Genomic DNA, 27,000 nt, shown 5'->3' with positions numbered 1-27,000 from the left:
GGTAAACAATCGATGGATATGTTGGTGTGTTTTTGCCATAGGTCACAGAATTGGAACAGAAACAAGATTAGGTAGTATGGGGGCCTCTAGCCATTCAGGTACAAGTTCATTCACATGACTGCTACCAGCAAATTACTACCAACGATTGCTACAGTTTAGATTGCAAATTGCCTGGCAAACTAGTAAAGAAAATTGCAGTTTCAGAAGAGTGTTCACATTTCCCCATTCTAGCTATTTCTGTTTCTTCAGGGGAAACATTCTGTGCTTTTACTAAGTGGTATATTTGTTTTCAACATTTTCTTGCATTAGTAGAGAAAGCTGTACATTCGCTCATTGAGTTCTTATTGAGTCTTATCTGTTTTGCACTGTCTTTTCAAGTCTCTAGAGAAGAATGTAGCCTAAAGGTGGGAGTGGATTTGAATATTGGGAGAGTGGGAAGTAGGAGGGATCTGAACCTAGAGGGTGAGCCCATGGTTTGTGAGACCTGGCAAAACACAGTGGCTTGAAAAATTCAAGCATACATGGGAGCTGTTACATTTACTCTCCCATCTGCTTCGGGGTAATTAGCAATCTCAGTTACTAGTAGTGATGAAAAAACCTCTGAAAACCATCACACATTGACTTAAGGTTCTTCAAAACTAGGAGCGCAAAGTGCAGCAGCATAACAATGCATCTCAGAGCTGGTCCTTCAGCCTATGTTCCTGAGATGGACCCAAAGAAGTTTGCTAGCTAATTCTCTAGCTAAAGAGATGAAATAGAATTTTCTTTTAAAAATTAAATTTTAAACTGAAAAATAAAAACATCAAAATTGTACATACATTTTTAGAGAACTGTGCAGTTGTACATACATCTACTTCTTAGTGTGCTACCTACAAATATGCTTGTTCAAATTACATTACAAATATGCTTGTTTAATACATGCCTCTATTGCAAAATGTTTAAAGCAAGTTAAATATATTTATCTCATCAGCATTTTAATTTTCTTATGATGCAAACTTTCAAAATTGTTTCTTTTAGCTTTTTGGAATGCACATTACATTATTATCTATAGTCACCATAGTGTGAATTAGTACACCAAAGCTTCTTTTCTTAATCTAACTTCAAGTTAGTTTGCGTTATATATTTTTTCCCCATTTCTGTACCTTCTACTCTCCTGGCCTCTGGTAATTACCATTCTACTTTCAATTTCTTTGAGATTAATTCTTTTAGATTCCCCATGTAAGTGAGATCATGTTATATTCCTGTGCCTCGCTTATTTCACTGAACACAGTGACCTCTAGTTCCAACCATATTGTATCACATGACAGGATTTCATTCTTTTTATGGATGAATACTATTCCATTGTGTTTCTGTACCATATATTCTTCACCCATTCATCAGTTGACCAACATTTAGGTTATTTTTACATCTTGGCTATGGTGAACAGAGCTGCAGTGAACTTGGTGGTATAGATATTTCTTAACACACTGACTTCATTTCCTTTGAATCTATATCCTCCTAGGATTGGGATTGCTGGATCTATGTTGTATTTTTAACTTTTTAAGGAGCCTCAATATTGGTTTCCATAATGACTGTATTACTGTACATTCCATCAACAGTCTCAAGGATTCCCTTTTCACCACTTCCTGGCCAGCACTTGTTATCTTTAATCATTTTAAGAGTGTCATTGTTACTGGGGTGAGGTGATATATCATTGTGGTTTTGATTTGCAATTCCCTAATGATTAGTGATGCTTAGCATACTTTTTTCACATACTTGATGGCCATTTGAATGTCTTATTTTGAGAAATGTCTATTTAGGTCTATTATCTGTTTTTCAAGGAGATCTTCATACTGCTGATGAATTTCGGAAGTTCTTATTCTGGTATCAGCCCCTTGTCAGATATATTTACAAGCATTTTCTTCTATTCTGTAGGTCGTCTCTTCACCTACAAAATGCTTTATTTCTGTGCAGAATTTTTTTTGTTTGATTTAATCCCATTTGTCTCTCTCTTTTTTTTTTTAATTTTTCTGTGCTTGTAGGGTCTTGACAAAAAAAAAAAAATCCTTGCTCATTATAATGTCCTAAATCATTTCCCCAATGTTTTATTCTAGTTATTCCATACTTGCAGGTCTTACATTTAAGTCTTTTATCTATTTTGAAAACTTTATCTTTGTAACTGGTGTGACCGGGGTCAAGTGTAATTCTTCTACATGTGGCTATCCAATTTTCTCAGCACCATTTATTGAAAAGACTGTCCTTTCTCCAATGCATATTCCTAGCACCTTTGCTGAAAGTCAGTTGGCTATAGATGCATGGGTTTACTTGTAGGCTTTCTATTCTGTTTCATTGGTCTGTCTTTTTTTATGCCAATAATGTGCTTTTTTGATTACCACAGCTTGATATATGTTTTGAAGTCAGGTAGTATAATTAGTTTTGCTCTTTCTTTATTTTTATTTTTACTTTTTTTGGAATTTGGTATTGAACCCAGGGTGCTTAACCACTAAACCACATCCCCAGTCCTTTTTAGATTTTATTTTGAGACAGGGTCTCACTGAGTTGCTCAGGGCCTTGCTAATTTGCTGGGGCTAACTTTGAACTTGCAGTCCTCCTGGCTCAGTCTCCTGAGCTGCTAGAATTATAGGTGTGTGCCACTGTGCCCGGCTTTTTATTTTTTATTTTTATTTTTGTAAGGGAGATTGGTCTCAGATGTATGGCTGGAGGCCCCGATACTACCACTAAGCTACATCCTTAGCCTCCTATCCTCCTTTTTAAAAAATTGAGACAGTGTCTTGTTATGTTTCTGAGGCTGCCCTTGAACTTACCATTGTCCTGCCTCAGCCTCCTGAGTAACTGGTATTAAAAGATATGTGCCACTGTGCCTGACCCTGCTTTGTTCTTTATGCTCAAAATGACTCTGAGTCTGTGTGTATGTGTATATGTGTGTGTTTCCATATACATTTTAGATTTTTTTCTATTTGTGTAAAGAATGTCATTGATATTTCGATAGTAATTGCACTGAATCTGTAAACTAATTTGTATATTACAGGCATTGTAACAATATTGATTTTTTTAAACCCATGAACACAGAATGTCTTTCTACTTTTTAGTGTGTCCTTTTTAATTTAGTTCATAAATGTTTTATAATTTTCATTGTAGAGGTCTCTTACTTCTGATTAAATTCTTTCCTTTGTTTTTTCTTAATATCATATAACTTTTCCAGTGTTCTATAATCAGTCCACAATGATATCCCGTTTGGTATGTCAAATTATGTGCCACCAAATAACTGGTCCAATCAGTATTCACAATACTCAATGAGCTGCTACAAAACTGTTTAGGCAAAATAGCTACTCCAGAGACTTTTGCCACAGACACTTTTCTAGAGTGTCATAGCACACTAGAACCCTAGTCTCACACTGACTGCTTGATTCCCTATGCCTTACAGCCACATTGGACCTTTGAGTCTTTCCCACATGAATTCATGCTCTGTGATGAAGTCTGTAACAAACGAATGTTACTTCAATGCATTCCCCCTAGTATATGTCTGCTAGGTTAATGCAAAACCAGTTACCCACAGGTAAAGGGGCAAGTGTGCCACTATGAGGAATATTTCTTAAATTATGTTATCCTTGGAGAGAGTTAATGACTTGAAACTCAACTTAAAATCCAGCACCTTAAGCTGAAAGTCTTTAAAATTAAATGAGTGCCCTGATTTGCTATTAAACAATAACTGTCCAGCCACAACATCAACCAACAATCAAAAATTGTGATAAAAAACAAAACAAAACAAAACAAAAACCAATGGCGAGAATTAGAGGAACTGAACTGATTTTCTGGTGGAGGGTTTGTATATTTGAGAGGCTATTTGAATACAGTTAAGTAAAAAGGGAATTGTTTGGAAGGCTGGTTATTCTGTGAGCAAATAAGTCCAGGGAGGTAGCATAGATAAAAGTAAGAAAGATGAATGCTACAGCCATTTGTTGAAGCTTTGTTGAGTGCACTGTGTAAATGACCCTTGGGAAGGCAAGGAACACAGAAGGTCTTTTTTGATGTTTATGGTTTATCTCATTTGATAATTCGGTAATTTCCATACATATATAGACACACTCGTACTCAGTCACTCTCCTATTTCCCCTTTGGAGGCCCTGTGATTTTCATAAACACATTTTTCCCCAAAGATCTTGAAATGAATTTTATAGGAGTCTGCAGTGGGAAACATTAACACGCTTCAGAGTATGACTGAATTTGGCTCCTGTAATAAATTTCTAGTGTCATTCTCTGAACCTGATAGACCTTGCTAGAATTTTAATAGCGTCTCCACATACCTGGAAATACAGCTACAGTGTCTGTCACCTTTAGAAAATAATCATTCTGACATGCTTTATTCACTTACAACTCACTTGACACATTTTCAGTTACATTTAAATGTGAGCTTCATTTAGTCCCTCATTTCACATAGCAAAGGTTAGGTATTCATTACATACGTTGTTTCCAGAGATAGAAAGACCCGGATCAACAAAATTAGAATGGAATGTGCACACGGTATTCTTGTTAAATCTTCTGTGTTCAAAATATATTTTCAATTAATTACAAACGTCTTTAATGGGACTTCAAGCTAATGGAAATATCAATATTGACTGTGTCATTACTCACCTGCATTTCTTTTCCAGAAAAGAGTCATTTCTTTTGCTTATTAGGGAATATTTTATACTTGAAAACTTGCAGTTTGCTGATGGTAGGAGAAAACTGAGTCGTTATTCAGATCTTGCTTTTGAAATCTTCCATTTGAAGTATTTCCTTTCCATTTCAATTTGAGAAGGCACAGAGGATTTTACATTTTGGAAGCATTAGCTAATTCATTTCCAAGCTAGAATGGTTTGGCAATTTATTGAGACCATAGGTAGACTCAGAACTCAACTTTCCCCTTTTTATTGAAAGGGAATTGGGGGCTGAGGGAAACTCAGAAATAAGACAAAAGCTCAAGAATTATCTAGCTTAACAAAATAGAATTGCCTAGCTTTTCACTTAGTGATTAGTTTATCATTGCCAACTAGTCTCCAGGACTAGTGTGGTCTGATGCCACCAGCCCCTGGTGAATGTCTAGGCAGATGATGTAGATGAGGTTGGGGTGTAGTCTACTTGGTAGGTAGCTCTGTGATCTGACATTGTGTCCCACATTCAATTTTCAATGCAATGGAGTCAAAGCATGATTTTAACCTTCTTCAGGCCTTACAATAGGAACTTGCCCATTGGCATGCCTAGGCAGCCAAGCAGTTTTCTGGGCAAGTATGTCACATGTTGTTTCCCTAGGACTTCAGATAGCCCTCTGCAGAAAAGGAAAGGCAAAGGGAAGGGGGAAACACACTGGGGTGGGGATGCTTAGTCTTATCAAATCTCACAGCGGAGGATGCCATTCACAGCACTGTACTGCAATTTGACATGGAACTACCTTTTAGAAATAATGTTTATATGGTGAAAAGTTCCTCAGTAGTAAAGGGGATGATTCTACCTCTCAAGCACAGTTTAGGGAGGGAGCTTAAAAAAAGATTACTCATTATAAAGTGGTGCTTGTTAACTTACATTTGTACTGGCCTTTGGATTTCTGAAACGTACTCAATTTTTCATAATCTCTTTTGTCCTCCAAAAGAGCCCTATGAAGTAGTACAGACAGGCATTTTTGTCAGAGGCAAATGAGGACTCTGAAACTCCAAAGTAGACCTTCTGAAGGTTGTTCACTCGACTACTCTGTTTCCCGGAGGAATTGTGAAAAGAGAGATATAATGCCTTCATAGTGAACACAGTAGGATCACATCATTTATTCATTTAATTCAGAGAAAGGCCTTAGTTCCTGACTTCCATGGTCACCCTCCCCACCATACCTTCCACTCCAACACACGCGCTTAGCACAGCATGGAATATGGAACAATTGGACACCTGGCTACGGAACTCGCAAAACTTAAAATGAATTATAGAGCTAAGCATAGAATGTAGAACTATAAAACATCCAGAAGAAAATGTAGCATGAAATCTATATGACCTTGGGTTTGGAGATGAGTTCTTAGAAATAACTTCAAAAGCTTGGACTATGAGAGAAAAAAAAAACATTGGTAAGTTAGACATTATTAAAATTCAAACTTTGTTTTGTGAAGATATTGTCAAGAGGGAAAAAAGGACAAATCACTGATGAGGAGAAAATGTTTACAAATCATGTATTTGATAAAAGACTTGTTTCCAAAATACTCTTTATAAAACCTTCTAAAAATCAACTGCAAGAAAAAGACAAGAAACTTGGCAAAAGATCTGAATGGATACCAAAGAATATATACAGAAAGTAACTAAACATCTGAAAAGATATTCAGCATCATTTTTGTGTTCAAAGGACAAGGAAATACCCCTACACGTGTATCAGAATGGTGGAAAAAAAAGCACACCATGGCAATATCAATTGCTTACTGGAAAAGATGTAGAGCAATAGAATCTCTTGCTTATGGCTGGAGGGAGTGTAGGGCTAACACCAACTGCGGTAAGGCATGCTGACAGAACCTACCCTCAACTTGATGACATGGGAATAGCATTGAGCCTGTGTGGTTCTTTGCTAAACCCTGTAACTCCAAAGTAATCATGAGGAAAACTCAGAAATCCCAACAGAGGAGAATTCTACTGAGTACATGGCCAGTATTCCACAAAATTGTCAAGATCACATCATAACCCAGAAAAAACTGAGAATCTGCTGCAGCTAAGAGGAACCTATGGAGACCTAACAATTAAATGTAACATAGGATGCTGGGTGCAACAGAAGAAAGACTGATTTACAGAAACATGCATAAATTATTGGATTATATAAATGATGATGAAGCAATATGAGTTCATGTGCTGTGATTTGTATACTATATAAAATTAAGATGTTTATAACAGGAAAATTGGGTGTGGGGTACATGGGAACTCTACAATCTTTGCAACTTGCCTAAAATCATAACTAAAAGAACCTTGAGAACCCCCTAAGAGAAAAACACAGAATGGAACAAAGTTTAAAGGAAAATAAGATTTTAAAATTCTCCACCCATCTTCATTGACAAGCAATTGACAGTTATCATAGTAGCAGAAAAGTTCAAATGATCATAAGTCTATGTGGATGTTTTTTATTCCTCTCATTAGCTTACCTATTTGATTCTCAAACTTTGGTATGTAAAATAATTCAGGGATGTTGGTCAAAATCATGTGCATTGTACTTTCTGTCTGATGTAAGGAAACCTCTAGGGTAATTAGGTACAAGTGATTTTGGCCTTGAACACAGATTAACCTAACCATGGAACAGTTTTATCATGCTATAACTAATCTTGTTCAAAAGACTTTGGATCCTTTGGTGTAGACAAATGAAAATAGTGTTATGAACAAAGAAATGTGATTGATATAATTCTTAGTACCTATTAAAAAGGAAAGGGAACAACAAGAAAGGAAGGAAGGAAAAACCCTATATCTTCTTGCCTTTTTTTCCAGGACTAACTCGAGTATACCCTCTGAAACTTCCTTGATTTTCATAGTGGGATAAGCCATTCTGTTCCTCCAAAGGCAGCAAATCTGACACATTTCAGGTATTGTCATATGCTTTAGGTCTTGAAGCCTAACAGTACCCTCATCTGACAGCTCTAGATGGAAGCCACAGGGGCTGTGGTTTCTGTAGGGTGTGTCATAGTGAATCCAGAGAAAAGCCCAGGAGAGGGAACAATGATCTCTTCCCCATTTTCTTGGACATTTTTTTAGTATTTCTGGAGGTAAGGCTGAGCTTTTATATAGCAAATGTTATGCAACACCCCCTTAACTTCAATAAGACAAGCTAATAAATAATAAACCTATGTACACTCAATTTTTTGAGAGAGAGAGAGGGAGAGAGAGAATTTTAATATTTATTTATTTATTTTTAGTTTTTCGGCAGACACAACATCTTTGTTTTTATGTGGTGCTGAGTGCTGAGGATCGAACCTGGGCTGCACGCATGCCAGGCGAGTGGGCTACCGCTTGAGCCACGTCCCCAGCCCTGTACACTCAATGTTTAAGCTGAAACAATTTTAATTTAAGCAAAACAAAGAGAAAATAAGTCAATGAACAAACATATGAAAAAATGTTCAACATCTCTAGCAATTAGAGAAATGAAAATCAAAACTACTCTAAGATTTCATTTCACTCCAGTCAGAATGGCAGCTATTATAAAGACAAACAACAATAAGTGTTGGTGAGGATGTGGGGAAAAAGGCACACTCATACATTGCTGGTAGGACTGCAAATTGGTTCAGCTAATATAGCAAGCTGTATGGAGATTCCTTGGAAAACTGGGAATGGAACCACCTTTTGACCCAGCTATCCCTCTCCTCAGTCTATACCCAAAAGACTTAAAAACAGCATTTTTACAAGGACACAGCCACATCAATGTTTACAGCAGCACAATTCACAATAACTAAACTGAGGAACCAACCCAGATGCCCTTCAGTAGATGAATGGATAGGGAAACTTTGGTATATATACACCATGGAACATTACTCAGAATTAAAAGAGAATAAAATCATGGCATTTGCAGATAAGTAGATGGAGTTGGAGAATATAATGTTTTCTTTGATATGAAGATGCTGACTCATAATGGCGATGGGTAGGTAGCATGGGGGGAATGGAGGAACTTTAGATAGGGCAAAGGGAAGGGAGGGGAAGAGAGGGGTCATGGAGGTAGGAGTGATGGTGGAATGAGTTAGACATCATTACTGTAAGTACATGTATGAAGACAAGAATGGGGTGAAAATACCTTGTGTACAATCAGTGACTTGAAAAATTGTGCTCTATATGTATAATATGAAATGAATTGCATTTTGCCATCATGTATACCAAATTAGAATAAATAAATAATTTTAAAAAGAGAAAATAAGTTATGGTAAATAATATACATTTCAGTACAAATGCACAGGCACAGTTGTACTAGAAGATAAATAGCAAAGAAGTGAAAGTCCACACATTTTCAAGATATCCCTGTGGTGACACAGTAATGCCCCATGAGAACACAGACAAACCATATGACCAATGGGAACTACAAACCTCATTATTTTTTAAAATGTCTTTATGGTTTGATGCTCCTCCTCCTGCTTCCTAGAGTGTGTGAGGCATTTTGGGATCTTGACTGGTATCAGGAAATTCCATTTGTTTATCTCACAGGATCCAAGCCTGATCAGATTTAACTTACTATATAAAGCTCTAGATTAGTTCCTAGGCCACATCAGTAAGTGAAATTCATTTTGCCTTTTCCTTTTACTAACTGGTGCTTATCCTTGGCTGTCCCATGGAGCCAGGTTGATTTTTTCCTCTAGTTTAAGTCTTTCCATCTCCACCAGAATTAGCTGCCCTCCTGGGTAATAGGATGGCTGTGCTGAGTATCTGAGTGGCTATCCAGTCTACCTGGATGTCAGAGCTGGAAAGGACATTTACTCATTAATTAATGCATTCAGTGCACAATATATTCAGTATCTGTTGACAGGTGTTATGCTAGGTGTTGGAGCTGTGAAGACAATGATAGTTTTTTACCTGAAAGTCATTTATAATCATGGATTACAGCGTAGTCCTGATAAATGCTTGGAATAGGAAAGCATGAAAGGCTTCTTATAGAAGAAAATGCTTAAGCAGAGTTTTGAGATAGGATCACAAAACTGAACAAAAATATTGAGTAAGACTTATACCAGGCAGAGTGAAGAGCATAGGTCAAAGTGCAGGGGCATGTAGTGGAGCGTACAGTGTGTAGCAAAAGTGGTAGGAAGAAAGGGGCAGGGGTCAAACAGAAAGGCATCAAGCACTGGGTTGGTAACTAGATTATTTAGGTTAATCCACTCAGACATAGACAACAAGATCTGTTCATTTGGCCAAGATAATTAAAAAGCAATTCATACTAAAATCTTATTATTTATTTATTTGTACTTACCACACTTAAAGGTGTGTGTGTGTGTGTGTGTGTTTATGTTTATTAAGGAACAGAAAACAGAACCAAGAAACAGAAATTACATAAGCCATAAAATTCCCACTGGATATCCCACTGTTAAGACTTTAACCTGAATATTGCCCTAATGGAGAGAATTCCGTGCTCAGTCAGGATTTTCCTGAATTGTTATTGCAGTGGTCCTGCAGCCATGTGCTGTAGAATGCTGACGCTTCAGTGCATCAGTGCTCGGTGTTTGAGCCCAGCCAGCAGCCTCCATCCTGCAGGCTAAAAATAGCCATAATGATGCTGCTGTTTGTTTTGCCTGCAGCGTTTTCTCACAGCTGTCACTGTACACACCTCCAAATACAGGGGCACCACAAAGAGCAATAATGTTTTAGGATAGATCCTTTGAAAGCCTTGAACATGGTAGTTCCTTAGGGTTAATTGTAATTCCCTATGGACATTTGTTGGGTTTTCTGGGATGTCATGAGTTGTCAGAACCCAAAGAGTTTTTCTTCTCATTTTTGTAAAGGGAATATCTCGCATTGTCTAATGTTGATGTCTTTAAAGGTCACTCAAGTCATACTTTGGAAAGTATGTTATATATATATAGTTTCTGATTAATGCTCTTCATTTATTTAATATTACAGCTAAAGGCCACACACACAAACTTGAAGAACCAGAAGCAGCACATTCTGCTTTATAAAAGCAAAAACATCAGATATGCCTAAACCATGCAGTAATTCTGATCTGAAATATGTTACAGATATATGTGTTGCCATCATTTTAGTAATAAAAAGTGGTTTTGGGGGAAACAAATCATTAGAGTCAGGAGAGAGGCCAATTAACTAAAAGGACTGGAAAAGCGCTGTAGATTGTGTGAGATATATGTGAAAAACAGCATTTTGGGGATGATTTAGGATTGTTTCTGTTTCACATGAATTGCAGTTTTTGAATGCTTGTGGGGTAAAATGAGTTGATCAATTATTATGATAATGACGCACGAGTCGAATTATGGGTTTAATTATAATTACCATCTTTATAGAGAGTTAATTAATCATAAAAGAGTACATTATATAATCTTTCTGTTTTAATGAAATTCATTATAGAGGCTCCCAAAGGCCTAAATATAGTTTTAAACAAATTAAACCCCTGACTGGGGTTAAGGCTATTAATGCAAATGTGGTCTGGATTAGTCACTAAAAAGGACTGAATAAGACATTAGACCCCCAAAGTGTTAAACCTCAGACCCTGATGATGACATTTCCTATTTTTCTGGAAAGCAGAACCCATAATTTAGTGACTTTCTGAGCAGTCTTGAAATTTAGGGATAAAGTTGAGACTGTATAATTTAACTAGCATAGATGATCCAAATAGCTGTATTCAACACCTTTACACGTGAAGTGTGACATTTTAAAGCATCAGAGTCATTTACACGCATTGAAGGGGGAATCTGTGGAAGATATAAGCTTTGCCTCACTAACTATCCAGCCCTCACTTTCAGAATGGCAATAAAGCAGAGTAAGGTACACAGTATGATGCAGGTATTGAGAGACAAAATGTTTGGAGAACAAAAGAAAGAGACAATTTTAGGTCTATGCTGCTGGCAGAACTAAACCCTGCTGGTCTATTCACAGAGGAAATCCTGCATTTTCAGTTCCTAATCAGGATTTGTGCTGTTATGTTAATATAGCTGAACATTTTATCTCAAGCCCCAGGATTGAAATGAAAAGAGTCACAGATGAAAGAAATCAGGCCAGGGTTGATGAAGGAGCAGAGTGGGTAGGTAGACTCTAGAAAGATGGCAGAAGACAGATGGTTCAGAGGTGTTGTGGACCTACACCAACACATCAAACCTCCTGTCCCAGGCTCTGTTTCCCTGTGTGGGTCCTGTCAGTGTGCATTACAAGAGTATGTTGGTTATATGTGTGGTTATATTTCTTCATGTATTTTTTCTATTTTTTTTAATAAATGTAAGGTTTGGACTATTTTAACTATTTTGTAGTGACTTTATGAACCTTTGGTTACTAAAATTTTCAAAATGACTTTTATTCTGATTATAGAAATAATTCACTCTAGAAAAAAATATAAAATAAAGGAAACAAATCAAATGATGCTAATAACTAACACAACATAGTACTTACTGTGCCAGGTGCTATTTCAAAGTGCTATGCATATTTTAACTTATTTATTCTATAAGGTTAAAAACAGTTTTAAAAATAGCTTTTAATCTAGTCAACCATTTTTGAGAAGTCACAAAGTAAGTGCTGAACAAATATACTTAGTGGATGTTAGACAGATTAGATAAACATTTTGAGACCATTTTTATATGCTTCCAGACTTTTATCATAAAAAAATATTGGGGAAGGAGGAAATGGGAAGTTATTGTTTAAGGGGTAAAGAACTCATGTTTGGGGTGATGAAATCGTTCTAAACATTGATAGTGGTGGTGTTTTATACCATTATGCATGTGCTTAATGCCACTGATTGAACAATCAAAATATTTAAATGGTAATTAAATATTTATTTATATAAAATGTGAACATTACCATTTAAATATTTTGATTATTCAATCAGTGGCATTAAGCACATGCATAATGGTGTATGTGTGTGTACGTGTGTGTGTGTGTGTATATAGATATATATATGTGTGTGTGTGTGTGTGTGGCATATATATATATATATATATATATATATATATATATATATATATATATATACATATACACATACCTACACCCCTCCACAATAAAAAAAAATCTTAAGTGGTACCATACTATATATACTATTTGGAAATTTACATTTTTTAAAGAACTTAGTGATTTGTATTCTATTCCCAGGTCAATATAGGAACATGATAGATGAGGGTCTATAGAAGTCATTCTCAGTTTTTTTTTTTTTTTAAATTTTTCATTCCTACAACATACTCGAGAGTTATGGCCCTCTAAAAGCACTTCTTTTAGATGGAAGTTTTCCTTTGGTAAGAAGAAAGTGGTGATGTTAAAGCCACATCAATATGATAGTAAGAAATGGTACCATCCTAACTGAGAATCACTTATTTATGACATTACTCTTAATAGAGACCACATCATTTTGATGATTGCCATGGTATAATTTTGGCTTTTTTCTTGAATTTTGAGGAAGACATAAGTTTTTAAATGATCATAAATACCCTGGAGCTGAGGGCTTACTGTCCCACATAAAAATATTAATGCTTTTTGGATGGCACTACACATGGTGGCATGGTGGAAAAGCAGAGAAGTTGTCAGAGAGACTTTCAGTGGCTTCCTTATGGAAAAATGTACAGATGGCAAGGGGAGTGGAATTAGGGAGGAACTGAGATTGCTCTTCCATCTGTCCTGGTGGCACCCCCTGCCTCATATTTGCCTGGTCTACATACTCAGAGTATAGATACTGAGTCTCCTCAACTGCTACAAATGCAGATGTAAGTAGCATAGGTTGTTATGGTGAAGGAATGGATAAAGAGATGGATTGGGGAGGATGCTATAGTTTAGGCAGCATCTTGAGCTATGTAAATTTCTGTTAAAAGTTAGGCATGAGACATGGTTTTACCTCAATTAACAATAGTGGTAAAAGTTAAGAGGTTAATAAGACCTCCTCAGATTAATCCATCAAGAATTAGGTAATAAAAGTTTACTTTTTAGTTAAATTTTGTATTCAGGGTATTTGAGAATTTACTAAGTAGTTCACCTACTGTATTAGTTTCCTTCTGTAATGAAGAACAACAAACTGGGTGGCTTAGAATAACAGACTTTTATTATCTCAAGTATGCAGATTAGCAGTCCAAAATCAAGGTGTCTGGAGGATCACAGTGCCTCTTATAGGGGAGATCTTATTCAGTAGAATTCATCTTAACTAATTGTTCAATAACCCTATTTCCAAATAAGGCCATATTCTGAATTCCTGGGCGTTGATACTTCATGTCTTTTTAGAGACACATTTTATCCACAATACCTACTAAATTGGACCTCAAATACCAGAGTTAGAGATTTGTAGTTATCTCAATTAATTGAAACAATTTAATTTTTATAAAAGATGAATTCTCGGGAGGAGGGGCAGAGCTGCTGCCCGCACCTGCAAGGTAGGCAACCTGAAGAACAGGCCCAGCGGCCCGCCAGCGTGGTAGACAGATCACCCCAATTGGAGGAGGAGCAAGCCGCCACCCGCCCCTGCAAGGGAGACTTTGCAACTATACAAGAGCAATATAAATATATAGGGGGAAAATTCAATAACACAACAGTTTCACCAAGCAGAAAGAAACATGAGCAGTATGAAAAGACAAGGAAAGAAAGGACCACAAGCAATGCAGGTCAACTCAACTTTAGAAGAGGTAATAGCTGCAGGAGATGGAATGTCAGATAAAGAATTCAGGATTTACATGCTTCAGATGATCTGGAGTCTCAGGGAAGACATTAGACAGCAAAATCAGACAATGAAAGATCACTTCGACAATGAATTACATAAACAAATCCAAGAAGCGAAAGATCAACTATACAGGGAGATAGAGGTTATAAAAAACAAACAAACAGAAATCCTAGAAATGCAGGAAGCAATAAACCAACTTAATAACAAAATGAGAATACTACCAGCAGAGTAGAACACTTAGAAGATAGAACATCAGACAATGAAGACAAAGTATTTCAACTTGAAAAGAACATAGACAGCTCAGCGAGACTCTTAAGAAACCATGAGCAGAACATCCAAGAAATATGGGATAACATAAAGAGACCAAACTTAAGAGTCATTGGGATACAGGAAGGTATAGAGATCTAAACCAAAGGAATGAGCATTCTGTTCAATGAAATAATATGAGAAAACTTCCCAGACTTGAAGAATGAGACAGAATCCCAAATCCTAGAAGCCTACAGGACGCCGAATGTGCAAAATCATAAGAGATCCACACCTAGACACATTATAATGAAGATGCCAAACATACAGAATAAGGAGAGAATTTTAAAAGCTTCAAAAGAAAGGAAGAAGATTACATTTAGGGGTAAACTAATCAGGAGAACAGCTGATCTTTCAACACAGACTCTGAAAGCTAGAAGATCCTGGAACAACATATTTCAAACGCTGAAAGAAAATGGGTTCCAACCAAGAATTGTGTATCCAGCAAAATTAAGCTTCAGGATGGAAGATGAAATTAAAACCTTCCACGATAAACAAAAGCTAAAAGAATTTGCAGCTAGAAAACCATCTCTTCAAAACATCCTCGGCAAAACATTTCAGGAAGAGGAAATGGAAAATAACAATGAAAACCAACAGTGGGAGGTAGTACAGTAAAGGGAAAAAATAATCAAAGAGGAAAAACAAACCATGTTAAGTAACATAAATAAACAAATATGGCTGGAAGAACAATCCATATCTCAATAATAACTCTAAATGTTAATGGCTTAAACTCACCAAATAAGAGACACAGGCTAGTAGAATGGATCAAAAAAAAATAGGAAAAGACATACATAGACTGAAGGTGAAAGGTTGGGAAAAATCATATCACTCATATGGACTTTGGAAACAAGCAGGAGTGTCCATACTCATATCAAATAAAATAGATTTCAAGCCAAAGTTAATCAAAAGGGATAAAGAGGGACACTACATACTGCTCAAGGGAACCATACACCAAAAAGACATAACAATCATAAATATATATGCTCCAAACAATGGTGCAGCTATGTTCATCAAACAAACTCTTCTCAAGTTCCAGAGTCTAATAGACCACCATACAATAATTATGGGAGACTTCAACACACCTCTCTCACCACTGGACAGATCTTCCAAACAAAAGTTGAATAAAGAAACTATAGAACTCAATAATACAATTAATAACCTAGACTTAATTGACATATATAGAATATACCACCCAACATCAAGCAGTTACACTTTTTTTTCAGCAGCACATGGATCCTTCTCAAAAATAGATCATATATTATGTCACAGGGCAACTCTTAGACATTATAAAGGAGTAGAGATAATACCATGCATCTTATCTGATCATAATGGAATGAAACTGGAAATCAACGATAAAAGAAGGAAGGAAAAATCATGGATCACTTGAAGAATGAACAATAGGTTACTGAATGATCAATGGGTTATAGAAGACATCAAGGAGGAAATATAAAAATTCTTAGAGATAAATGAAAACACAGACACAACATATCAGAATCTATGGGACACAATGAAAGCAGTTCTAAGAGGAAAATTCATTGCCTGGAGTTCATTCCTTAAAAAAAGGAAAAACCAACAAATAAATGATCTCACACTTCATCTCAAAATCCTAGAAAAAGAAGAGCAAAACAACAGCAAAAGAAGTAGAAGGCAAGAAATAATTAAAATCAGAGCTGAAATTAATGAAATTGAAACAAAAGAAACAATTGAAAAAATTGACAAAACTAAAAGTTGGTTCTTTGAAAAAATAAATAAGATCAACAGACCCTTAGCCATGCTAATGAAGAGAAGAAGAGAGAGAACTCAAATTACTAGCATACGGGATGAAAAAGGCAATATCACAACAGACACTTCAGAAATACAGAAGATAATCAAAAATTATTTTGAATCCTTATACTCCAATAAAATAGAAGATAGTGAAGGCATCAATAAATTTCTTAAGTCATATGATCTACCCAGATTTAGTCAGGAGGATATAGACAACCTAAACAGACCAATATCAACTGAGGAAATAGAAGAAACCATCAAAAGACTACCAACTAAGAAAAGCCCAGGACTGGATGTGTATACAGCAGAGTTTTACAAAACCTTTAAAGAAGAACTAATACCAATACTTTTCAAGCTATTCCAGGAAATAGAAAAAGAGGGAGAACTTCCAAATTCATTCTATGAGGCCAACATCACCCTGATTCCTAAATCAGACAAAGATAATTCAAAGAAAGAAAACTACAGACCAATATCTCTAATGAATCTAAATGCAAAAATCCTCAATAAAATTCTGGCGAATCGGATACAAACACATATCAAAAAAATTCTGCACCATGATCAAGTAGGATTCGTCCCTGGGATGCAAGGCTGGTTCAGTATATAGAAATCAATAAATGTTATTCACCACATCAATAGACTTAAAGATAAGAACCATATGATCATCTCGATAGATGCAGAAAAAGCATTCGACAAAGTACAGCATCCCTTTATGTTCAAAACTCTAGAAAAACTAGGGATAACAGGAACATACCTCAATATTGTAAAAGCTATCTATGCTAAGCCTCAGGCTAGCATAATTCTGAATGGAGAAAAATTGAAGGCATTCCCTCTAAAATCTGGAACAACACAGGGATGCCCTCTCTCATCACTTCTGTTCATCATAGTTCTTGAAAGACTGGCCATAGCAATTAGACAGACGAAAGAAATTAAAGGCATAAAAATAGGAAAACAAGAACTTAAATTATCACTATTTTCAGGGGACGTGATTCTATACCTAGCAGACCCAAAAGGGTCTACAAAGAAACTATTAGAGCTAATAAATGAATTCAGCAAAGTGGCAGGATATAAAATCAACACGCATAAATCAAAGGCATTCCTGTATATCAGTGACAAATCCTCTGAAATGGAAATGAGGACAACCACTCCATTCACAATATCCTCAAAAAAAAAATAAAATAAAATACTTGGGAATCAACCTAACAAAAGAGGTGAAAGACTTATACAATGAAAACTACAGAACCCTAAAGAGAGAAATAGAAGAAGATCTTAGAAGATGGAAAAATATACCCTGTTCATGGATAGGCAGAACTAACATCATCAAAATGGCGATATTACCAAAAGTTCTCTATAGGTTTAATGCAATGCCAATCAAAATCCCAATGGCATTTCTTGTAGAAATAGATAAAGCAATCATGAAATTCATATGGAAAAATAAAAGACCCAGAATAGCAAAAGCAATTCTAAGCAGGAAGTGTGAATCAGGCGGTATAGCGATACCACACTTCAAACTATATTACAGAGCAATAGTAACAAAAACAGCATGGTACTGGTACCAAAACAGGCGGGTGTACCAATGGTACAGAATAGAGGACACAGAAACCAATCCATAATATTACAACTATCTTATATTTGATAAAGGGGCTAAAAGCATGCAATGGAGGAAGGATAGCATCTTCAACAAATGGTGCTGGGAAAACTGGAAATCCATATGCAACAAAATGAAACTGAATCCCTTTCTCTCACCATGCACAAAAGTTAACTCAAAATGGATCAAGGAGCTTGATATCAAATCAGAGACACGGCGTCTGATAGAAGAAAAAGTTGGCTACGATCTACATACTGTGGGGTCGGGCTCCAAATTCCTCAATCGGTGGCAGCCATTATGAAGTCAAACAACAACAAGTGCTGGCGAGGATGTGGGGAAAAGGGTACACTTGTACATTGCTGGTGGGACTGCAAATTGGTGCAGCCAATTTGGAAAGCAGTATGGAGATTTCTTGGAAAGCTGGGAATGGAACCACCATTTGACCCAGCTATTCCCCTTCTCGGTCTATTCCCTAAAGACCTAAAAAGAGCATGCTACAGGGACACTGCTACATCGATGTTCATAGCAGCACAATTCACAATAGCTAGACTGTGGAACCAACCTAGATGCCCTTCAATGGATGAATGGATAAAAAAAATGTGGCATTTATACACAATGGAGTATTACTCTGCATTAAAAAATGACAAAATCATAGAATTTACAGGGAAATGGATGGCATTAGAGCAGATTATGCTAAGTGAAGCTAGCCAATCCCTAAAAAACAAATGCCAAATGTCTTCTTTGATATAAGGAGAGTAACTAAGAACAGAGTAGGGTCGAAGAGCATGAGAAGAAGATTAACATTAAACAGGGATGAGAGGTGGGAGGGAAAGGGAGAGAGAAGGGAAAATGCATGGAAACGGAAGGAGACCCTCAGAGTTATACAAAAGTACATACAAGAGGAAGTGAGGGGAAGGGGAAAAATAATACAAGGGGGACAAACGAATGTCAGTAGAGGGGGCAGAGAGAGAAGAGGGGAGGGGAGGGGAGGGGAGGGGTGATAGTAGAGGATAGGAAAGGCAGCAGACTACAACAGACACTAGTATGGCAATATGTAAATCAATGGATGTGTAACTGATGTGATTCTGCAATTTGTATATGGGGTAAAAATGGGAGCTCATAACCCACTTGAATCAAATTGTGAAATATGATATATCAAGAACTATGTAATGTTTTGAACAGCCAACAATAAAAAATTTAAAAAAAAAAATTCCTCAATCGGACACCCATAGCACAAGAGTTAATAACTAAAATAAACAAATGGGACTTACTCAAACTAAAAAGTTTTTTCTCAGCAAAAGAAACAATAAGAGAGGTAAATAGGGAGCCTACATCCTGGGAACAAATCTTAACTCCCCACACTTCAGATAGAGCCCTAATATCCAGAGTATACAAAGAACTCAAAAAATTAGACAATAAGTTAACAAACAACCCAATCAACAAATGGGCCAAGGACCTGAACAGACACTTCTCAGAGGAGGACATACAATCAATCAACAAGTACATGAAAAAATGCTCACCATCTCTAGCAGTCAGAGAAATGCAAATCAAAACCACCCTAAGATACCATCTCACTCCAGTAAGATTGGCAGCCATTATGAAGTCAAACAACAACAAGTGCTGGCGAGGATGTGGGGAAAAGGGTACACTTGTACAATGCTGGTGGGACTGCAAATTGGTGCGGCCAATTTGGAAAGTAGGTTGGAGATTTCTTGGAAAGCTGGGAATGGAACCACCATTTGACCCAGCTATTCCCCTTCTTGGTCTATTCCCTAAAGACCTAAAAAGAGCATACTACAGGGACACTGCTACATCAATGTTTATAGCAGCACCATTCACAATAGCAAGACTGTGGAACCAACCTAGATGCCCTTCAATAGACGAATGGATAAAAAAAAAATGTGGCATTTATACACAATGGAGTATTACTCTGCATTGAAAAATGACAAAATCATAGAATTTGCAGGGAAATGGATGGCATTAGAGCAGATTATGCTAAGTGAAGCTAGCCAATCCCTAAAAAACAAATGCCAAATATCTTCTTTGATATAAGGAGAGTAACTACGATCAGAGTAGGGAGGAAGAGCATGAGAAGAAGATTAACATTAAACAGGGATGAGAGGTGGGAGGGAAAGGGAGAGAGAAGGGAAATTGCATGGAAATGGAAGGAGACCCTCAGGGTTATACATAATTACATACCAGAGGAAGTGAGGGGAAAGGGAAAAAATAAAAAACAAGGGGGAGAAATGAATTACAATAGAGGGGGTAGAGAGAGAAGAGGGGAGGGGAGGGGAGGGGAGGGAGGATAGTAGATGATAGGAAAGGCAGCAGAATACAACAGACACTAGTATGGCAATATGTAAATCAGTGGATGTGTAACCGATGTGATTCTGCAATCTGTATACGGGGTAAAAATGGGAGTTCCTAACCCACTTGAATCAAAGTGTGAAATATGATATATCAAGAAATATGTAATGTTTTGAACAACCAACAATAAAAATTTAAAAAAAGATGAATTCTCAAGACATAAAAAATGGTGAGATACAGAGAACCAGAGTCAATAGAAAAGGGCATGTAGCTCTTTATAGGCAGGTAAGATTCTCAGACAATCTTCTTTGGGGCACAACACATGTCAATTTCTATTGACTCTGGGAAAGGGAGAACCTCTAAATGCAAACTCCTCATTACACAGGTTTGTATGTGTGAGCATCCATGTATGTGTGTCTGAGTGTATGTGCGTGTGTGTGTATGTCCATTAAGGCAGACTGTGATTAGTTTTTAATTAAATCCATTTGACAAGATGACTCGAAGATGTTAATTTCACTTTCTACCCTATCAGATGTTTGGCAGTGTGGTTTTGTGGGAAGCAGGAGCTGGGAATAAGGAACCCTGGATTTGATACTTTGCTGTGCTACTGACTTGCTGAATGAATATAAGATTCATTATACAAACTGGAACGTTTTTGAAAGTGAGAGTGTGGTGTTAATAATTATGCCCAGGACAACAAGAATAAAACACAAATGTCCAGGTCAACTAGAATATGTAGTTTCCTTCAATGGAAGAGAAACTAATTGACCTCCCTGAAACTTGGTTTACAAAGTAAGGTGACTTTCATCTCCTTAATTATGATTAACCCCAGGCTTCCATGAAGCCATCTTGATTACAGGTGTCAGGGAGCCACAGTTTTAACTGAATTGGAGTCTTTGATGAGAATCTAACTAAAATTTTAAAATAATCATATTTATTGAAGTATAATTTAAATATAACATAATTAAACAATTTTTCAAGAGTTTTAACAGAAGTATTTGGTGGACAACAGAAACGATTTTGAACATTTCTGTCACTTTGCAGCTTTCTCTATGCACTTCTGTAGTCAGGCCACCTCTGCATTCTTGGTAACCCATGACTTGCATTCTATAGCTGCAGTTTTGCTTTTTAGAATCGGATTTGAAGGTATAAGATAAAATAAAAAATGAAACAGTTATTTGTACCTGGCCTCTTTCTCTTACTGTAGTGTTTTTAAAGATTCATCAGTTCAGTGTATTGTTTTCTTTTTTTGGCAGTGGGTTGGGTACTGGGGATTGAACTTAGGGACACTCAACCACTGAGCAACATCCCAACTCTATTTTGTATTTTATTTAGAGACAGAGTCTCACTGAGTTGTATAGCTGCCTCACATTGATGAGGTTGGCTTTGAACTCTCCATCCTCCTGTCTCAGCCTCTCAAGCCACTGTGATTACAGGCATGCACCACCATGTTGGTTTTTGCTAATATAAATAAAGCTGTTTTATATATTCAAGAACAAATCTTGTGTGGACATTTGTTTCTGTTTCTCCTGGATAAATTCCTCAGAATATAATGACTAGGTCTGTATGTAAATGAATGTGAAAAGTTATACAACAATGCCAAATTTCTTTCCAAACAGGCTGTATCATTTTGCATTCTAATAGAAATGTGTAAGCATTATAGTTGCTTCATGTTTTTTATAGTACTTGGCTGTTGCCCAACGCATTGAGTACCCTTTATCTAAAAATCCAAAATTCAAAATGCCCTAGAATCCTAAAATTTTTGAGTGCCAACATGCGACCATAAGTAGAAAATTTCACACGTGACCTCATGTGGTAGTTCATAGTCAGAATTCAGGTGCACTAAAAAATTATATAAAATGATTTCAGGTTGTATGTAAAGGGGGTATATGAAACAAAAGTGAACTTAGTATTTATAATTTCTTTTTATCCCCAAGACATTCATTATACATATGTGAATATTTCAGTCAGAAAAAAATCCAAAGCCTGAAAAACTTCTCAAGCATTTTAGATAAGAAATACTCAAACTAAGTTTTTAATTTCAGTCATTCTAGTGAGTGTTTGGTGGTATTGCACTGTTTTAATTTTAATTTCCCTAATGACTATAGATGTTGAATTTCTCTTTTCATGTTTATTTGCCATTGTGTATCATCATGGTGAAATGTCCATAAGTTTTTATCCACTTAAAAATGTTTTTATTTCTATTGTGGCTACAATGCCTATATCCAATATTTATTTTTCAAATATATTCTTACAGATATGGCTTGCTTCTTTAGATCAATTTTTAATAGGACCTGAGAAATGCAGATTTTGAAAGAAAAAGTTGATATATTTGACTTTATCAAAATTTAAAACTTTTGCTCTTCAAAAGACACTTAAGAAACCAAAAAAACCCTCATACCTATGAGAATATATTTGTAAAATAAATATTAGATGGAAAATTTGTAAACAGAATATAAATAGAACTAGCTTAAAAAAACAGAAGTTACTCTGGACAGTACCGTAGAAGAAAAAAATAGCTACTAATCACAGACAGAGAAATGCAATATCATGATTGAATTATGCTCAACCCAAGCATAAATCAATGTTTTCTTTTTAAAATTTGCCTGGATATTCTAGTTTTTAATATTATTTTTAGAATAAACTCTATGATTTCTATAATGTCTTCTTAGATTTTAATTTGAATTATATAGAATATATACATATATAGAATATATCTCTATATGTAGAATACATAGATCACATATGAGAGAATTTAAATCATTAAAATATTTTCTTTATTATGAACATGATATAGTTTTTCATTTATTTATTTTTATTTTAATTTTTTCATCAATGTTTCATAGGTTTTAGTGCATAGATTTTGTATATATGAAATTTATTTCTGTACATGTCATATTTTTATCATGTTCTTAATTCAATTTCCAGTTATTCACAATTAGTGCATAGAGATACAATTGATTTTTCCTTATTGATATTATATCCTACAAAATTGCTAACTTTATTATTAGTTCTATTAAAATTATATGCCATTTTGTAGATTCCTTAGGATTTTCTGCATAGATGATCAAGTCATCTACAAATAAAAAGAGGCTAATGCTGCCATTGTATATTTTTGCCTTCCTCCTGATTTTAGGGGTGAACTGTTTTTGGAATTTTACCATTAATATAATAGAATCTGTAAATAAGTACCCTTTATTAGGTTGAGTATTATTTTACTTTTTAATCCTATTTGCTGAGATTTTTTTAAAATATAATGAATGGATATTGAGTTGTGCCAAATGCTTTCCTGCACTTATTGATTATATGACTTTTTTTAAAAAAATGTCTTTTGAAATGATAAAATACATTTGGTTACATTACATTGTTACATTTCAAACCAACTTTGCATTTTGGGGATAAAACATATGGGGTCATAGGGTGTTAATTTTTTTAAATATTGCTGGATTTAATTTGCTAAAATTTTGTTATGGAATTTTTTATGTCTATATTCATGAGGTATAATGGTCTGTAATTATTTTTCAATGCTGTCTGGTTTTGGCATCAGAATTTGTTTTATTGCTGGCTTCATAAAATATGTTAGAAAGTGATTCCTCTTATTTCCTGGAAATTTTTGTGCAGAATTGGTATTATATCTTTCTTTAATATTTGTTTGATAGAATTCATCTCAATTCATCTCTAAAAACATTTACACCTGTAATTTAGTTTGTGGAAGCAATTCTAATTGTTAATTTTATTCCTTTATTAGATAGAAGGCATTTTAAGTTATATATTTCTTCTTAAATTAAATTTGTGTAAATTTGTAATTTGTCTTTCAAGAAACTTTCACTTTTCTGAAATTATCAAATTTATTGGCAAAGGTTTTCACAATGTTCTTCAGAATTTTAAATTTGTTTTTTAAATTTAACTTTTTATTGTTGCATATTAATTATACATAGTGGTGGATTTCATTGTGATATATTGGTGCAGGTAAATAACATCACAGGATCAATTTACCTTCCCAATAACTCCCCTTACCCTCTCTGATCCCCTTCATCTAACATATTGGCCTTCTTTCCATTTTCATGACATTCATTTTTAACTTATTTTTTCTTTTCTTTTTGTTCACAGTAGCTTATATATATATGAGAAAAAATATGCTATTTTTAAAGATTGACTTATTTTATTTAACACAATGCTCTCCAAACCATTCATTTTCCTGCAAATGACATACTTTTGTTCTTTGTGATTGAATAAAATTTCATTGTATATATGCCACATTTTTTTTTTTTTTCAGTTCCCATGTTGACAGACACCTAGACTGACTCCTTACTTTGGCTATTGTGAATTGTGGTGTGATGAAGATGGGTATACATGTATTTCTAAATTATGCTAAGTTAAATTCTTTTGAAGAAATACCAAGGGGTGGATAGCTGGATCATATACTAATTTTATTTTTAGTTTTTTTGAGGAACTTGCATACTGATTTCTATGGTGGGTGTTCTAATTCAAAAGTATGAGAGCTCCTTTTTTTTCCTTCATCTTCACTAGTATTTTTTAAAATTTATATATGATAGTAGAATGCATTAAAATTCATGTTAGAAATATAGAGCACAGTTTTTCATATATCTGGTTGTATACAAAGTATATTCACACCAATTCGTGTTTTCATACATGTACTTTAGCTAATGATGTTCATCACATTCCACCATCATTTCTAATCTCAGGCCCCCTCCTTTTCCCTGCCACCCCTCTGCCCTATCTAGAGTTCATCTATTCCTCCCATGCTCCTCCCCCCAACCCCACTATGAATCAGTCTCCTTATATCAGAGAAAACATTCAGTATTTGTTTTGGGGGGGATTGGTTAACATCACTTAGCATTATCTTCTCAGTCTCCATTCATTTACCTGCAAAGGCCATGATTTTATTCTCTTTTAATGCTTAGTAATAATCCCTTGTGAATATATGCCACATTTTAAAATCCATTTATCTACTGAAAGGCATCTAGGTTGGCTCCACACTTTAGCTATTGTGTTGCTATAAACATTGACATGGCTGTGTTCTTGTAATATGCTATTTTTAAGTCCTTTGGGTATAGACTGAGGAGAGGGATAGTTGGATCAAATGGTGGTTCCATTCCCAGTTTTCCAAGGAATCTCCATACTGATTTATATATTGGCTGAACCAATTTGCAGTCCCACCAGCAATGTGTGAGTGTACCTTTTTCCCCACATCCTTGCCAACACTTATTATTGTTTGTCTTCAAAATAGCTGCCATTCTGAGAGTGAGATGAAATCTTCGAGTAGTTTTGATTTTCATTTCTTTAATTGCTAGAGATGATGAACATTTTTTCATATATTTGTTCATTGATAGTATATCATCTTCTGAGAAGTGTCTGTTCAGTTCCTTGGTCCATTTATTTATTGAGTTATTTGTTTTTTTGGTGTTTAGCTTTTTGAGTTCTTTACGTACCCTAGAGATTAGTGCTCTATCTGATATGTGAGGGGTAAAGATTTGCTCCCAAGTAGGCTCTCTAATCACCTCACATATTGTTCCTTTTGCTAAGAAGAAACTTTTTAGTTTGAATCCATTCCATTTATTGATTCTTGATTTTAATTCTTGCACTATAAGGGTCTTGTTAAGGAAGTTGGGATCTAATCTGACATAATGGAGATTAGGGCCTACTTTTTCTTCTATTAGACGCAGGGTCTCTAGTTTAATTCCTAGGTCCTTGAACCACTTTGAGTTGAGTTTTATGCATGGTGACAGATAAAGGTTTAATGTCATTTTGTTGCATATGGATTTCCAGTTTTCCCAGCACTGTTTGTTGAAGAGGCTCTTTTCTCCAATGCATGTTCTTGGCACCTTTGTCTAATATAGGATAATTATAGTTTTGTGGGTTAGTGTCTGTGTCCTCTATTCTATAATTGGTCTACCAGTCTGTTTTGGTGCCAATACCATGCTGTTTTTATTACTGTTGCCCTGTAGTATAGTTTAAGGTCTGGTATAGTGATGCCACTTGCTTCACTCTTCCTGCTAAGGATTGCTTTAGCTATTCTGGGTCTCTTATTTTTCCAGAAGAATTTTATGATGCTTTTTCTATTTCTATGAGAAGTTCCATTGGGATTTTGATTGGAATTGCATTAAATCTGTATAGTACTACTTTTGGTAGTATGGTCATTTTGATAATATTAATTCTGCCTATCCTAGAGCAAGGTAAATCTTTCCATCTTCTAAGGTCTTCTTTGATTTCTTTCTATAGGGTTCTGTAGTGTTCATTTTATAGGTCTTTCACCTCTTTCATTAAGTTGATTTATTTTATTTTATTTTTTTGAGGCTATTGTAAATGGGGTAATTTTCCTCATTTCCTCTTCAGCAGATTTGTCACTGATATACAGAAATGCCTTTGATTCGTGGGTATTGATTTTATATCCTGCTACTTTGCTAAAATCATTTACTAGTTCCAAAAGTTTTCTGATGGAACTTTTTGGGTCTTCTAGGTACAGAATCATATAGTAAGCAAATAGTGCTAATTTGAGTTCTTCTTTTCCTCTGCATATCTCTTTAATTTCTTTCAACTAATTGCTCTAGCTAGTGTTTTAAGAACTATGTTAAATAGAAATAGTGAAAGAGGGCATCCCTGTCTTGTTCCAGTTTTTATAGGGAATACTTTCAAATTTTCTTTCTTTAGAATTATGTTGCCTAGGGCTGACCATAGATAGACTTTATGATGTTGAGATATGCTC

The sequence above is a fragment of the Marmota flaviventris genome, chromosome 2 (assembly GCF_047511675.1).
Source record: "Marmota flaviventris isolate mMarFla1 chromosome 2, mMarFla1.hap1, whole genome shotgun sequence".
NCBI lineage: Eukaryota > Metazoa > Chordata > Mammalia > Rodentia > Sciuridae > Marmota > Marmota flaviventris.
This window is presented reverse-complemented; position numbering follows the sequence as displayed.